This window comes from Balaenoptera ricei, chromosome 6 (assembly GCF_028023285.1).
Source record: "Balaenoptera ricei isolate mBalRic1 chromosome 6, mBalRic1.hap2, whole genome shotgun sequence".
Taxonomy (NCBI): Eukaryota; Metazoa; Chordata; class Mammalia; order Artiodactyla; family Balaenopteridae; genus Balaenoptera; species Balaenoptera ricei.
In genome coordinates, this window is record NC_082644.1 from 14357869 (window position 1) to 14372698 (window position 14830).

Consider the following 14830-nt stretch of genomic DNA (forward strand, 5'->3'; position numbering starts at 1 on the left):
AAAATCCCATTTCTTCTATTTAAAGCAGTTCTAACTATTCTTACCCCATATCTTGACCCCTCACATAGTGCTTCTGTCCTGTTTCATGACAGTTCTATACTAGTATTGTGACCTAGCACATTGTTATCTAACCATTTTTATCTCCTGTTGTCAATTAGATTGTAAATTCCATGAGGTCAAGATGTAGGAGTTACAATTTTTTATGTCCCACTCAGAACCTAGCACAATAAACATTTGAAGACTGGTTAATATTGTGATGGTCTGAGTCAGAACTTGGGAGTAAGTACCTGAAAATGACCATAATTCTTAATAGCTAATAGGATTAAGAAAGTTCACTCCAGAAGAGAAGACCTGAGTCTTTTATCTCTTTTACAGGTCACAGACTTAGTTCCTCTGAGTTTTAAGATGGCTGAAGGTATAACGATTTTGGAAAAGATATAGATTTGACCCCTAGCTCTATCACTTTCTGTATTATAATTTCAGATAAGCTCTTTAAATTATATGAGCTTCAGATTCTTTGTCTGTAAAACTAGGAGAAATGGAACCTAGTTCACAAATAGTTATAGGGATTTCAAGAAGTTGCATAGATCCTTCCACCTTGCCATCTTCTTTACCATCTCCCCTTTACTCTGGGTGAAACTTATTCATTCTGGATGATAACTAAGAAAATTTTGCTCTTAGCAGGAATTTTCTGGTATCACCTCCTACTTTACTCATTCCTGCTCTGTCATGAGATGCTGAAACATTTTACTCGTGGCTTAACTACGCTCTAAGTCTCTAACCAATCCTCATCAAGACAGAAAGAAGTATATTGACAGCCTCCAACTTCTGAATTAATGGATATTGAATTAATTTTCTTGTCATTTATCTGTTTCACCTCTGATGAACCTTGAACCTCTGAATGTCACAGGGATACAGCCTTCAGCTTTACCTCTTAGGTGTACCTCTTTGTTCTAAATGGCTATGTCTTGTCTTCCTGTTCAACTATTGCAGTTCCATGATAAAATTAGCCTTAACCTTTAACCTAGCTATTGTTGCTGGTACCTGCCTTTCCTCAAGAATGAGCTGTGCTACCCTCTCAAAGTATGGGGACTCCTGTGAACCGTGGGCTTGACCTGATTCCATGTTATCATGGCTAATAGTAACCTGTTTGTCTTGCTCTCTTTGGGCCTTATTTTGGACCGCTGGGCAGCTAATTTGCATACATATCCTTCAAGATTAGTTAGTTCATTTACTCTTTCATTTTTTCATTCATTCTTTCATCCAGTTTCTGAGCATGTAAACTCCACTTCAGACCCTTCCCTAAGTTCTAGGATGCAGAGTTAAGTATACCAGAGTTAGTACCATTGGTCTTGATCTGACCATGTCTCAGCTTCACCTCATACTGCACTTATCCCAACGCAACTCATAGCTGAGCCTGAATTATCCTTAAATGCTACATTTTACTATTTATAGAAAAAGATGTTCAAATGGGAAATGAAGAAAATGTTGTTAACAGATCCAAATGCATATTGAATAGTTTAGATATTTCCTGAAGTCTTTAATTCACCTCAGAACAAATAATCAAATGGTCTTTTCTAAGTAGAATTATTTACATTAAAACAAAATAACAAGTTAGAAACAGAAACATCTTTAAAATTTATTTATTTATTTATGGCTGTGTTGGGTCTTCGTTTCTGTGCGAGGGCTTTCCCTAGTTGCAGCAAGGGGGGCCACTCTTCACCGCGGTGCGCGGGCCTCTCACTGTCGCGGCCTCTCCCGTTGCGGAGCACAGGCTCCAGACGTGCAGGCTCAGTAGTTGTGGCTCACGGGCCTAGTCGCTCCGCGGCATGTGGGATCTTCCCAGACCAGGGCTCGAACCCGTGTCCCGTGCATTGGCAGGCAGATTCTCAACCACTGCGCTGCCAGGGAAGCCCCAGAAACATCTTTAGAAGTACTTTTAGGTAACATACTATGCTTGCCTAGTGAGAGGCAGAGCATGGGACAAAACAAATTTAATGCAGGACTCTGTCTTCTCTACACAAATGCTCTAATCTTGAGTGAGATGATTTGTTATAGTCCTAATAAAGTTAATGGAAATGATCAAAATCTTTCCAAGTATTTCTTGCTTTTATTTAAAAAATCAATACCCAGCTTTCCATCAAATTGCAATAAACAATGAAGCCAATATGTAGACTTTACAGAGTCTGCCAGAAATGTCTATTTTAAGTGACCTAATGCAAGGACAAATACCCTAATGCCTTTGTGACTCTCCAGTGCTTGATCCATTGGCAGCCAGCCTTGTGTTCTCTTAGCCAGCCCAAATAAGAAGAGAGGTTGTCAATGGCAGTTGCTCCTCTCTGGTTAGATTTGGGATTAAGTCATATACTTCAGTCTGAATTTCAGTTGTCCCATGGAGTCTCTTTTTCTGCCAAGTTGACCTTGGACTTTGTATGTAAGTGCACACCACTACCAGAATTTCAGGCTGGCCCCTAGGACCCCAACTTGATTTCCATGTTAGAGTTTTCTCTCCCTGAATTGTTAGTTTCTATCTGAAGTGTGTTTTTTTTTTTTAAATTCTATTCTATCTAGTCTCCATAATTAAGATTCTCTTGTTCTATGTAGCTTTTCAATTCATGTATTTTTGCAACAAATATTTATTGAATAATTACAATGTGCCAGCTAGGTACTGGATTACAGCAGGAACAAGGTGAGATTTCCCCTACCTTCACAGAGTTTACAGTCTATTGAGGAGATAGGTATTTAACAAGACCTTACTATAAAATGTAATGAGTGCTAATAAGAGAAGCAGAATTCCTATCTCCTCTAGGGGCTCAATCTTGAATTCTGCTCAATGAGGAAATTTCCTAGAACCACAACAACAGTTTACCTGATTTCCAAGAGTCCTGCCCCTCTCCCTTTTGATTTCCCCATACTATGTCCTCCCTACCTGATTCTATTCCTCAACACTGATCACTTAGATACTCATAATTGAGTCTTGTTTCACTATTTCACTATGCTTGGAGCTGCCTGATTACCTCTTCAGTGGACCTCAGTTGCAAGGTCAGCTCCTTCTAGTAAGACTTTGGCATTTTGTCTCAAGCTAGCCACTGTGTCTTACTCTCCCTCCCAGCCCTACAGTCAAAAGTCCCAGAATTCTATGCATATCGGCTTATTAAGATCTCTGCAAATATATATTTATGCAAACTTTGATTTGGAACTGACTTTCTCTGTAGTTAAACCATGTCAGTGCCTTAAGATACAATGCAATGTTTCTTTAAGGAACTTATCTCTAACAGAGAGCCTGATTCATTTTAAGACCATGCTATACTTTATACTTCCTTAACGAGGTATGTACTGTTTTCTCATGTGCAAAATGGAAATAATGAGTGTTGAGTTGGGGATCAAAAAGAGATAATACATGGGAAAAGACTTCAATGCGTCCCACTCTTGTAAAATATTTTTACTGTTGCTTGCTAAGGGATACCCTAGTAAGATGAAAGGAGTGTTATAACTGTCAAAATTGTTTTGCTTATGCCCAAGAGGGTAAAATTTGTTCTTCTTTGGGTGTCAGTTTTCTCTTCTATTAAATGAATGACTTTCTGGTATCAATATCGATTCCATGATACTATTGTATCTTATTGATGTTTAAATATTTCAGTAAGATCAATTCATAGACAAATTCACTATCAACAAACATTTATTACACAAAGAGAATGTACACAGACACGTATTGAATGCTTGGGACATTCAGTGTTTTAACATCTTATTATATCTACTGAGGAACTTCTCTAATTTGGAAGAGAAGAAGCATATATGGGAAGATATAATGGTCAGTATGCAGTTAAGTGTTAAATATGAATAAGATACCAGAAGTGAAGAATGGGAACAAACTTCTACTGGCAGCCAGTGATTTTCCATTACTTAATCCTCATAATAACTGTGCAAGATTTATATTGGTATCCCTATTTTGCAAATGAAAGATATGAGACTGAAATAACATCCTTAATTTCATCAAACTAAAACAGCTAGTAACTAGAAACCACACTTGTCAATTTTATAACAAAATGTAGGTTTTTCCACTAATTCAAAGTCTTTGGTAGCTCAGAAACTACAGGTTTCTTACCACATAATGTACTACCCAAATTGGGAAGCTTTTGAGAGTGAAAGGCGTACTGTTAATAGTTTCTCTGAAACAAAAGGCATAAAACAGAAATGACCTGGGCAAACTGGAATGTATGATCATCCTAACTACCATGTTTTATTCAAACTATGTCACTGGGAAAAAAAAAAAAGGTGTAGGAATATTTTAGAGCAGGATTGTGCTCTAAAATACACAAGTGTCCCAATCAACACTTGGTGGAAGGGCCATTCCTCTACTCTACCCCCATCTTCAGCTGTGTTCTCAGACCTCCAGTGCTTGAATTTAATATTCTTTAGCTGCATAGTCTTGATAGCTTACAATGCCTCTTCCTTCATAAACCTAGCACCGTATTTGCTTGAAGCTTTCAGGGATTTAATACTAGCATAATAACCTTGGGGTGGCAGGAAGGGTCCCCAAATGAACCCCTGAGCTTGCATAGTCCTCACTGCCACTTATTTCTAGCTAGCTGCCTTATACGTGTTACATCAAACCAGGGGTGTTTAGGAGTCACCAACTGGCCTAGGTCTGAATCTTCACTTTCCCTCTTAAGTATGTGAAATTTGGCAAGTTACTTCACTTGTCTTTGCCTGAGTTTTCTCATCAGTAAAAAGAGGATAATCATAGGGCCTATGTGACAGGCTTCCAAAAGTATTAGCTACTTTTAGTATTAGTATTAGATAATTAGAATTATCACTGCTTTCTAACAAGCAGAGGATGGGATAAACAGCTCAATAAGTATAGTTTACTGACTCTTGACAAAGAGAAGCATTATTAGTACAGTAGTGGATTTGAAGTTATAAGTCTTGGTTTCAGGTCCCAGCATTTCCATGGAATGCTTTTGGGCAAGTCACGTTACCTCTCCGAGTCTCAGTTCTCTCATCTGTATAAACTGCAGCTGATGCTTACCTTTACAGAGCTGTCTACCTCCCAGGGTCATTATGAACTTCAAAAATAAAATACTTTATATTCTGAAAAGTGCTACATAAAACTAAATGATTATAAGTTGTTATTCTAACATGTTTTATTACAAATGATTCAAGAATTTATTCAATAAAATGTATCTGTCACTTGGACACTTTCAAATACTTTTAAGTATAAAAATAGCCTTAGCTCTTTTATCACCTGTAACTTAATAGGTGACTAATCATTGGCAGGGTTAGATTAAGATCTTTAAAAAACCCACAATTATCAGTTTTTGTTAAAAGTACGTATGTCCAGAGTTTGCCTCTTGGGCAAAAGAGTTGTCAGGAGAGTAGTAATTGGATACAATCTGTTCATCATTTCCAAGGCTCTGAAGAACAACAGACTGCATCCTCTTAAATACGTGGCCCACATGTCAAAATGGAAGTATATTATACATTAAAAAAATACAGGAATGAAAACATTACCAGAATTAAGGCTAGCTCTGCTTGGAAGAGATTTTTGTGGTGCATTGCAGACAAATAAGAGCAGCAGTGCTGAATCCAGTTATAGAATCAGCTTCAATTTCCCCTTGCTGCCTTGGTCAAGCAGCCAAGGAAACTAAGAGAACCAGAGTTCAGCAGTGGGCCAGAAGGGATCCCAGGGCAATTTTCCAGGGAAAGTTGAAAATAATCAGGTGAGAGAGAAAGGTCTCTGTACTGCTTTGAGTTGCTATAAAAATCAGATTAAATACAGAACATCCCAAGTGAAAATCCTCTTAAAGAAAATAATTTAAAAATGTAATTTTACATAAAATCTGTATTCTAGAAGGACATACTGAGATTAATATTCACTGCCCTTGAAAGAGATGTGAGTGCTTCAGTCAGCTTTCCCAGGGCATGTGTGGATGCTGAGTGCTTGATGTTGTAATGCCATTACCCTGCTCATTATTCCCAACAGGCAGGACAGTCCCACTTTCCAGTTGGGGAAATGGATTGGGTTTAGCTGCCATAAGCTCACAAACTGGCCATTTCCAGGCTCTTTCTTTTTCCCTACTAAACTCCACCATCATTCAGATCTGTCAAGCAGAGAGATTTTATAAAATGCACTTAAAACTTAAGTGGCTGAAAGAGCTCACAGTTGCCTAACAACAGAACTTCCAGAGGAAAGCAATGTGAAACGCTGAAGAAATCTCTAGAGAAGAGAGAAAACCTTGCTTCTAGCTGTAGCTTTCTTGCTACATTAAGTGGGAAAAGCATTTCAGCACTTGAGGGAACTCATGTATAAAATGACATGCTTGAATTAGATGATCACTAGAGTTCCTTTCACTATTTTATCTGTGATTGGATGAACTATAAAGTTATTATCATCTCGGACTCTGAGACATGACACTTAGGTTTAGATTGTGATGTTATCATTGATTACAGCATCTTTGACCATTCCGAATCAAATTCCTTAGTTACCTAACTCTCTATGTAAGATACCATCCTGTCAATATATGGTTCTTTTTCATGATTTACTCAAATATTTCTTGAGCATGTATAGTATATAAGGTACTATACTTGGGCTAAGGGAGTAAAAATGAGTAAATCACAAACACCATCTTCTAGGAGCTTGCAGCACTGCAGAGGGTAGGAAAATGTACACAAGTATCTGTAAAACATGGAGAGGTTCATGAAACTTGGAGAGACCCTAGAGGTCGCCTAACAAAGTGTCTTTTATTTGACTCCCAAGACTCCCTAGAGATGTGAAAGGCTTTTATTTGATGATAAGCGTTATATTGTGATGGGTCTTGGAAAGTCTTATGCATCTCTCACATCTTGACAAAAAAAGACATGGAGGCTCAAGTTAAATGACTTGCCCCAAATCACACAGCTAGTAAGTGGCAAAGGTAGCATTCAAACTCATGCTTTCCAATTACGCATTTAGTATTTTTATGCAAATTCGGCCCTTTATGTAAGGCGAAAATTGATAGATGCACACCAGAGCTATAGAAGTAAAGTGATGATCTTGGAAAGGAGGGAGAAGTTGAATCAGGAAGGAATTAAGGAACAAATTTCATGGAAGAGGTGGCATTTGAATTGGGCATTGTAGAACATTTTAACTTAGGTCTCTGCAGTTGGTAAGAAAGACACTCTTGGCAGAGGAAATATTATGAACAAAGGAAACAAAAATAGATAGTAACACCATGTGGTTCAGAGGCCTTGGTTTCAATCAGTAAGCAATTGAAGAATGTTGACATTTTTGAACCAAAGAATGGCATCATCATATTTATAGTCTTGAAGGAATTATGTTTACAATACGTATAAAATGCCTTTGTGAAGGTCAATTAGGTGGTCACTACAATTGTCCAGGAAAAGGCAGGAGGGTGTCAAGCAGAATTGTCAGACACGGGAGGAGAAAATGGACTCAGTGATTTTAAAAAGAACAGAATTGTGGGATGAGATGAGGAAGTGCTCAAGGGATCACACTGCATCAAGTCTGGTTGACAGCAGGGTAGCAGTGTCAGGGCTACAGCTACAGATTTTGGCATTAGTGACCCACAGGAAAATATTACTAGAATGCAGGTGGATAAATGAGCAAGAGAAAGATCATGTATTATTTGTGAATCTTTAGTCCCCACATTAAGTTCGCAAGGATCTTAGCTGCAGGGACCATATTTTAATGTTTTAATAACAGGTAATTACAGCATAATGTACATTCAAATAAGTGCACAGATATTAAATATGAAAATGTCTTTTCACAGAGCAATTGCAATAGAACATTATCTGCATCCCAGATGGCACTCTTACTACTATTCCCACTTAGTTTTTCCTGGTTTTTCCCTTTACATAAACACAGTCATCTAGCATACGCTCTTCTGTGTTTGGCTTCTTTTACTCAAAATTATGCCTGTGAATTCATCTATAATACTGCATGTAGCAGTAAATCATATTTTTCATTCCTCTGTAGTATTCTATTGTATGACTACACCACAATATATTTAATATATTCTGTTATTCAATCACTTGAAATTAAAAATAATACTGCTATGACATCCTTGTACATGTTTTCAGATGCATGTATGCATGTATTTCTTTTGGACATAAACTAGGGAGTGTTATTTCTGGATCTTAAAATACACACACACACACACACACACACACACACACACACTGATATATCTTTAGCAGACTGCTGAAGGGTTTTCCAAAATAATTATACCAATTTACATTCTCACCAGCAGTGTATATGAGAGTTTCGGTTGTTCTGTCTCTTCGCCAACATTTTTTTATCAGTCTTTTCATATTAGTCATTCTGGAGAGCAAGTGGTATTTCGTTGCAATTTGTATTTCTTTGATGACTAATGAGGTTGAGCACCTTTGCATGTGTCTGTTGCTGTTTGGTGATTTGGTTATCCTCATTGGTGAATGCCTCTTTAGCATTCTTGCCTGATATTCTATCCAATTATCTGTCTATATGCTAATTGATAAGCAGGAGTCATTTATTAATTTGTGCTGCAAATGCTCTTAAACTTTATGTTTTTCAAGTATCTTCTCCCATTTTGTGGCTTGTATTTTGACATTTCTAATGGTATATTTTGATGACCAGAAATTGCTAATTTTATTCCATTCATCCGTCTTTTCCTTTACCATAATGATGTGTGTGTGTGTGTGTGTGTGTGCGCACACGTGCGTGTGTGTCTCCTGCATAAGGGCAACTTTCTCTTCCTCAATATTATAAAGACATTCTTGTACATTATCTTCTCTATTATTTCAAAATTAGGTCACCATCCACCAACAATTGATTTTTGTATATGGAGTGAGATAGAGGTAGATGTTCACCTTTTCCCAGAAGGCTATCAAAAGACACAGCAGCATTCAGAGAAAGACTACCCTTTGCCACTGCTCTGACATGTGTCAGTATATGTGTGGGTCTGCTTTTGAACACTTCATTTTTTGTATTACTGTTTTTTCCTGTTTATCTATATTTACAGACTGTCTTAATTTTTGTAGCTTTATAAAAAGTCTTGATGTCTGCTAACACTGCCTTAATTACTGTGGCTTTATAAAATTCTTAATACCTGGAAGTATAAGTTCTCCAATTTCGCTCTTCTTCAAGTTGATCCGAGCCATTTCCAATCCTTTGCATTTCCAGATGCAAAACACTACTTAAAATCAGCTTGCTATTTTCCATATACTTCCACACACACACACACACACACACACACACACACACACTCACTCAAGGATCTGGGATTCTATCAGATCTCTAGATCAGTTTAGAAAGAATGTATATCTTAAAATATGCATTCTTCTTTTTGAAGACTATGAACATGATATGTCTCTCTCTCCATTTATTAAACTTTTCTTAATTTCTCTCAAGAATGTTTTATCGTTTTTTTGTGTAGAGGTTTTTGCACATATTTTGTTAGATTTATTCCTAAGTTTACATTTTTGATGGTATTGTAAATGGTATGGTTTTTCAAAATTTCATTTTCTAATTGTTTTTAGATAGTATAATGAAATACAATTTACATTTGCACTGTGATCTTGTATCTCGTGACCTTGTTAAATCCACTTAGTGATTGGAACACTTAGTCTGTAGATTTTGTTGTTTATTCAACAATAAAAAGCCACATTACCAATGAATAATATTGCTTCCTCTCTATCTTCATATATTTTTTTTTTTACTTGCCTTAATGTGCTAGCCAAGACATCTAATACAATGTTAAATAAAATTAATGATAAGATGTGTTCTTGCCTCATTCCTGATTTCAGAGGTAAAGCTTCATATTTCTCACCATTAAGGATACATTTTGCTGTAGGTTTTTTGTAGATGCCTTAAATCAGATTAATAAACATCCTTCTATTGCTACTTTACTAAGAATTTTTGCCATAAATGGATGCTAAATTTTATCAAATGATGTTCTGTATAAATCAAGATGATAGTGTAATTTTTCTTCTTTAGTCTGTTAATATGATGATTTATATTAAGTTTTAATGTTAAATCAAACTTTTCTTTCTGGAATAAACCCAACTTTATTGTGATGTATTATCCTTTTTATATACGGATTAATTTTATTTGAATCTATTTTGCTTTTGAATTTTGCAACTCTATTCATGATTGATCTGTCATTTTAAAAAAATTTATTTATTTATTTATTTATTTTTGGCTGTGTTGGGTCTTCGTTTCTGTGCAAGGGCTTTTTCTAGTTGTGGCAAGCGGGGGCCACTCTTCATCGTGGTGCGTGGGCCTCTCACTATCGCGGCCTCTCTTACTGCGGAGCACAGGCTCCAGACGCGCAGGCTCAATAGTTGTGGCTCACGGGCCCAGTTGCTCCGCGGCATGTGGGATCCTCCCAGACCAGGGCTCGAACCCGTGTCCCCTGCGTTGGCAGGCAGATTCTCAACCACTGTGCCACCAGGGAAGCCCCTGATCTGTCATTTTTTTAATATCCTTTTCAAGTTTTGGCATCAGGGTTATCCTCCTCTCATAAAATAAACTGGGGAAAAGTTTTCATTTTGCTATTCAGTGGAAGAATTTTGGTATTCACTGGAAGAATTTGTATAGAATTAACACAATTAATTACCAAATATTTGATAGAACTCATTGGTATAGCTTCTAGACCTGAGGTTTGCTTTGTGGGAAGATTTGTTTTTTTTTTTAACTATGGTTTTAATATTTTAAGATACATAAGATTATCCAGATTTTCTATTTCTTCTTGTGTTGGACCATATCTCCTTAATCTTTAGTTCTTCCTCTATTTTCCAGTACCTGGCATGATGCAGTTGCTCAAATAATATTTATTGAATGAGTAAAGGACTTAAAAGTGGATTTGGCATATGAATTCATGAGAAAATAGTGACCCAGACTGCATATGTGTATACATACTTATATGTGTAAACATACACACACATAGACACATATATACATATACATGTGTTTATATCTAATTCTCATGTTTAATGAAGCATGGCTACAAGAGGCTCTGCCGTGGGGCGTGATAAATCACCTACAGCTGCTCAGTGAGGAGCAGAGTAAGTAGACACACACTGGGCCAAAACCAAGAGACCCAAATGTAGTACTAATCTCTGCGAGCATACATAAATCTGGATGAGTTTATCTACAAGCAGCATTAATTATCTTTTGATCTGGGTTGTCATTTAAACACGAGAGAATCTGATCTGATGGGTGGTGCAAAATAAGGAGAGCTTCTAAATAGTGGGGATGCACCTAGTCAAGTGAAATCGACATTATGACTGCAGGTGGTCCATTTGCCTTAGAACAAAATAGAAACCAACAAAGGAGGTAGAGAAAGCAAATCTAATTCCCAAAGTAAATGCCAGTGAGGCTTCAGTTGTGTGTCAGAGTCCTACGTACTTCAGTTGGGCTCCAGCTTCAATTTCCAATGCCATCAGGAACTGGAGTGAAAATCAGGAAACAGAGACAGAAGCCCAGGCCTGTAGTCTGCAAACTGATAGTAGAGGTTAATGCAAGACTGCAGCACAATTTACAAGCAGCTGCTTGTGAATAACTAAAGAAAAAACAGACCCTGGGCTTGATGAAGGAAGACCAATACTTGAGCCCCAAAGTGGCAGCCAGTTTCCTTGTAGATCTCTCTGGTTTCGTCTAACTTGGCCCAGAGTCTTCACATGATAGGCCCACGAGCTATAGTTAGGACTGCATGACTAGGGCAGAAGGGGCTCAGGATCATGATCTTGTAAAGGGTTTCAACCCTGTTCATTCAAGGAGGTCTCATTGTAAATAGATTACTTATGTGTTTTAAGGACAAAATTAGAAATTTTATTGCCTTATTCCTTCGGAAATAATTCAGTGGAACGTGTAAACCTCTAAGTCATGCATAAGATGTAGAATCTGAAACAGTGCTTCCCCAGTGGGACTGTTATGAGTATATACATGTGGAGCAAGAGCCAGCAAATTAATGGCCTCAAAGACAAAGTTTATGATAAACATCTTATGCCCAGAGAAAGAATGCAAACAGTAATACTGAATTCAAACAAGGGAATTAGATAGCAAACCTGCCCTCTAGTCCTCTTTCCCAGTTGTAAGAAGATGCCTTTCATTTTCACATTCCTGAGTTAATGAGTAAACGCATTGTATTTTATGAAAGCGCGTTGTTAAAATGCTTTGATTTGTTTGTACTCTAGGACATGACAGCAACCTGGGGAATCTGGGATGTGTAAGATGTTTATTCTTGCTCTTTGATTACTCATCGTTGCCTTCACTTTCCCTTGCTCTTCACTGGGCATTTTGGTATTCATAAATACCTTTCATAGAAATTATAAATAGAATAAAGGACTCATAGAGCTAATGAAGCTATTTTTTACACAGTAATATTGCTGACATGTACTAACGTTTTCTATGTGCAGGATATGTCCTAATTTCTTTACATGTATTAGCTCCTTTCCTCATGAGAAGGGTACTGTTATATTTTACACTTGAGGAAAATCAGACCCAGAAAGGTTTCCGAACTCGACCAGGTTTACACGTGTTAAGCAGTGTAGTTAAGATTCAAACACAGGATTTATGAGTCCCATCTATATACACTTAACCACCAAACTATGCTGTCTCTTAACGATGTCGCATGCTATAGGCAATCGGAAGACCAAATCCTAAGTTATTCAATAAACCTAACTTTAGTGTCATCTATGAATTAAATGCTGCTGTGCTCTACATGAATAAGACATGCCAGTAGGTCAAAAAGATATATGCCCCAAACTACAGATGTGGAAATAGGTACCCAAATTCAGATTTTGTGTCTAATATTACTCCAAAACAATCAGTGCAGAACGAGGAGCAAGTCCAGATTTTTGTAGCACCTGCCTTAGACTTGAGTTGCAGCCCCGTAGAGTTTTTTGAAATTTTATTTATTTATTTTTTGGCTCCATTGGGTCTTCGTTGCTGCACACTCTTTAGTTGCGGTGAGCGGGGCCAGACTTCATTGCGGTGCACGGGCTTCTCCTTGCAGTGGTTTCTCTTGCTGCGGAGCACAGGCTCTAGAGCGCAGGCTCAGCAGTGGTCGCGCACTGGCTTCGTTGCTCCGCGGTATGCGGGATCCTCCCAGTCCAGGGCTCGAACCCACGTCCCCTGCATTGGCAGGCGGATTCTCAACCATTGCGCCACCAGGGAAGTGCCAGCCCCATAGATTTTAGGCACAATGTTTCACAGAAGAATTTGTTGCTGCACCTTTTTCATGCCTGCTGGTAAGGTCCCTGTATTAGTACTCCATTTCTTGTTTTTCTTTCCGCTTATGATCTAAATCATCTTGCGTAGTCTATTTCTGTAGCTGGAGGTAGGTGGGAAGACTAACTCCCACATCTTAGTTCAACCTTGCAGCACCTCGATTGTGTTTAAATATACTATTCTCAAGTTTTCAGTTCTGGGAACCATGAGGTTAGAGTTTCTGGAGAATTGATGTTTCTAAGTAGAGGTCACTGCAGTATAAACCAGACTACTATCTCTGCTGTGTTTATGTGAATTCATGCAGCCTAATCAATAGCGCCAAAGGAAATGGGTGGGAAAGCAGTCACTGTATTGGCCACTGCATAGAAGTGCTATGACACAGTGACACTGTCTCCTGCTCACCCACCCCAGTGGATTTGTAATGTTAGGTGATTTAAGGCTTATGATGGCTCATTAGATTACATGGAGTCATTGATTTATCAGTGGTGGTAACAAGACTTCCACAACTCACAACCATGAGTTCTCTGTGACTCCCAAATCTATCTTTGTAATGTTTTTCATTTTGCTTTTTAATAGAGAGACCTGGTATTTTAGTCCTCAGTGGCCCTGGCAATCAATCCTATACCAATTCTGGACTGGAAACTGATGGGCTTATCAATCTAGGACATTAACAAAACCCAGGGAACTTTAAAAGTTGTAATCCTTCCTTGGGTCTGACGGCATAGAATGCCAGAACCATCACTACTCAGGGCACTTACTCCTTGCTTTTTTTTTTTAACCACCATGACTTGCAAAAATCACTTATAAACATTTTCCCCATAGAGCAAGCAATAAAAAAGGATACCAAACCTTTGGGAAATGCAAAATGCTATATAAATTCAAGTGCAGTTCTGTTCATTGTAAACCTTGCATGGAAGCAAATATTACTTTTACTTAATTTAGGGGCAGAATGGATGCATTCAGTGAGGATACTGGTGCAGTGAAAAGAGCATGGATTTGGGTTTGGAGAGACCAGAGTTTACTTCCAGCTTTGCCACTCACTAGGTATTGGACCTGGACAGATTAATCTCTCAGAGCTTCAGTTTTGTAATCTACATAATAAAGGTAATCACACACACCCATGCACACACACACACACACACACACGTACGTACACACAACCCCTCAGAGATACGAGATATGAGAACTGAATGAGATAACAGGCAAAGTGTCTAGCAGAATGTCTATCTTACAGATTTTCCTAATGTTTTCAATGCTAAATCACTAGAGCAAACAGCGTTCAATAGAAGACAGGCTAGCAAGTGTGGTGCATTCAATAAAGTTACCACAAAAGAAGAGGAAACCCTGATGGAGTCTCATTCTTTCTCATCCTAGCTTCTCTGCTTGGAATAAAAATCCATGTGGACCCAGAATGACATTGAATGAGTAGGTGGAACTCTTCCTGAAACTGCTCCATAATGGGTCATTGCAAGTTCATTAATGATGGTGGAATTACATTGGAGAAGGTATTAAAGAAACAAGGTACAGTGGAAGCAATCCTGGACACGTGCTAGGTGTGGAGGGATCTAGTTCCACCTGCTTGCTCGCTAGCCAGTCCCCCAGGCTCCGTGGGTGTCACTT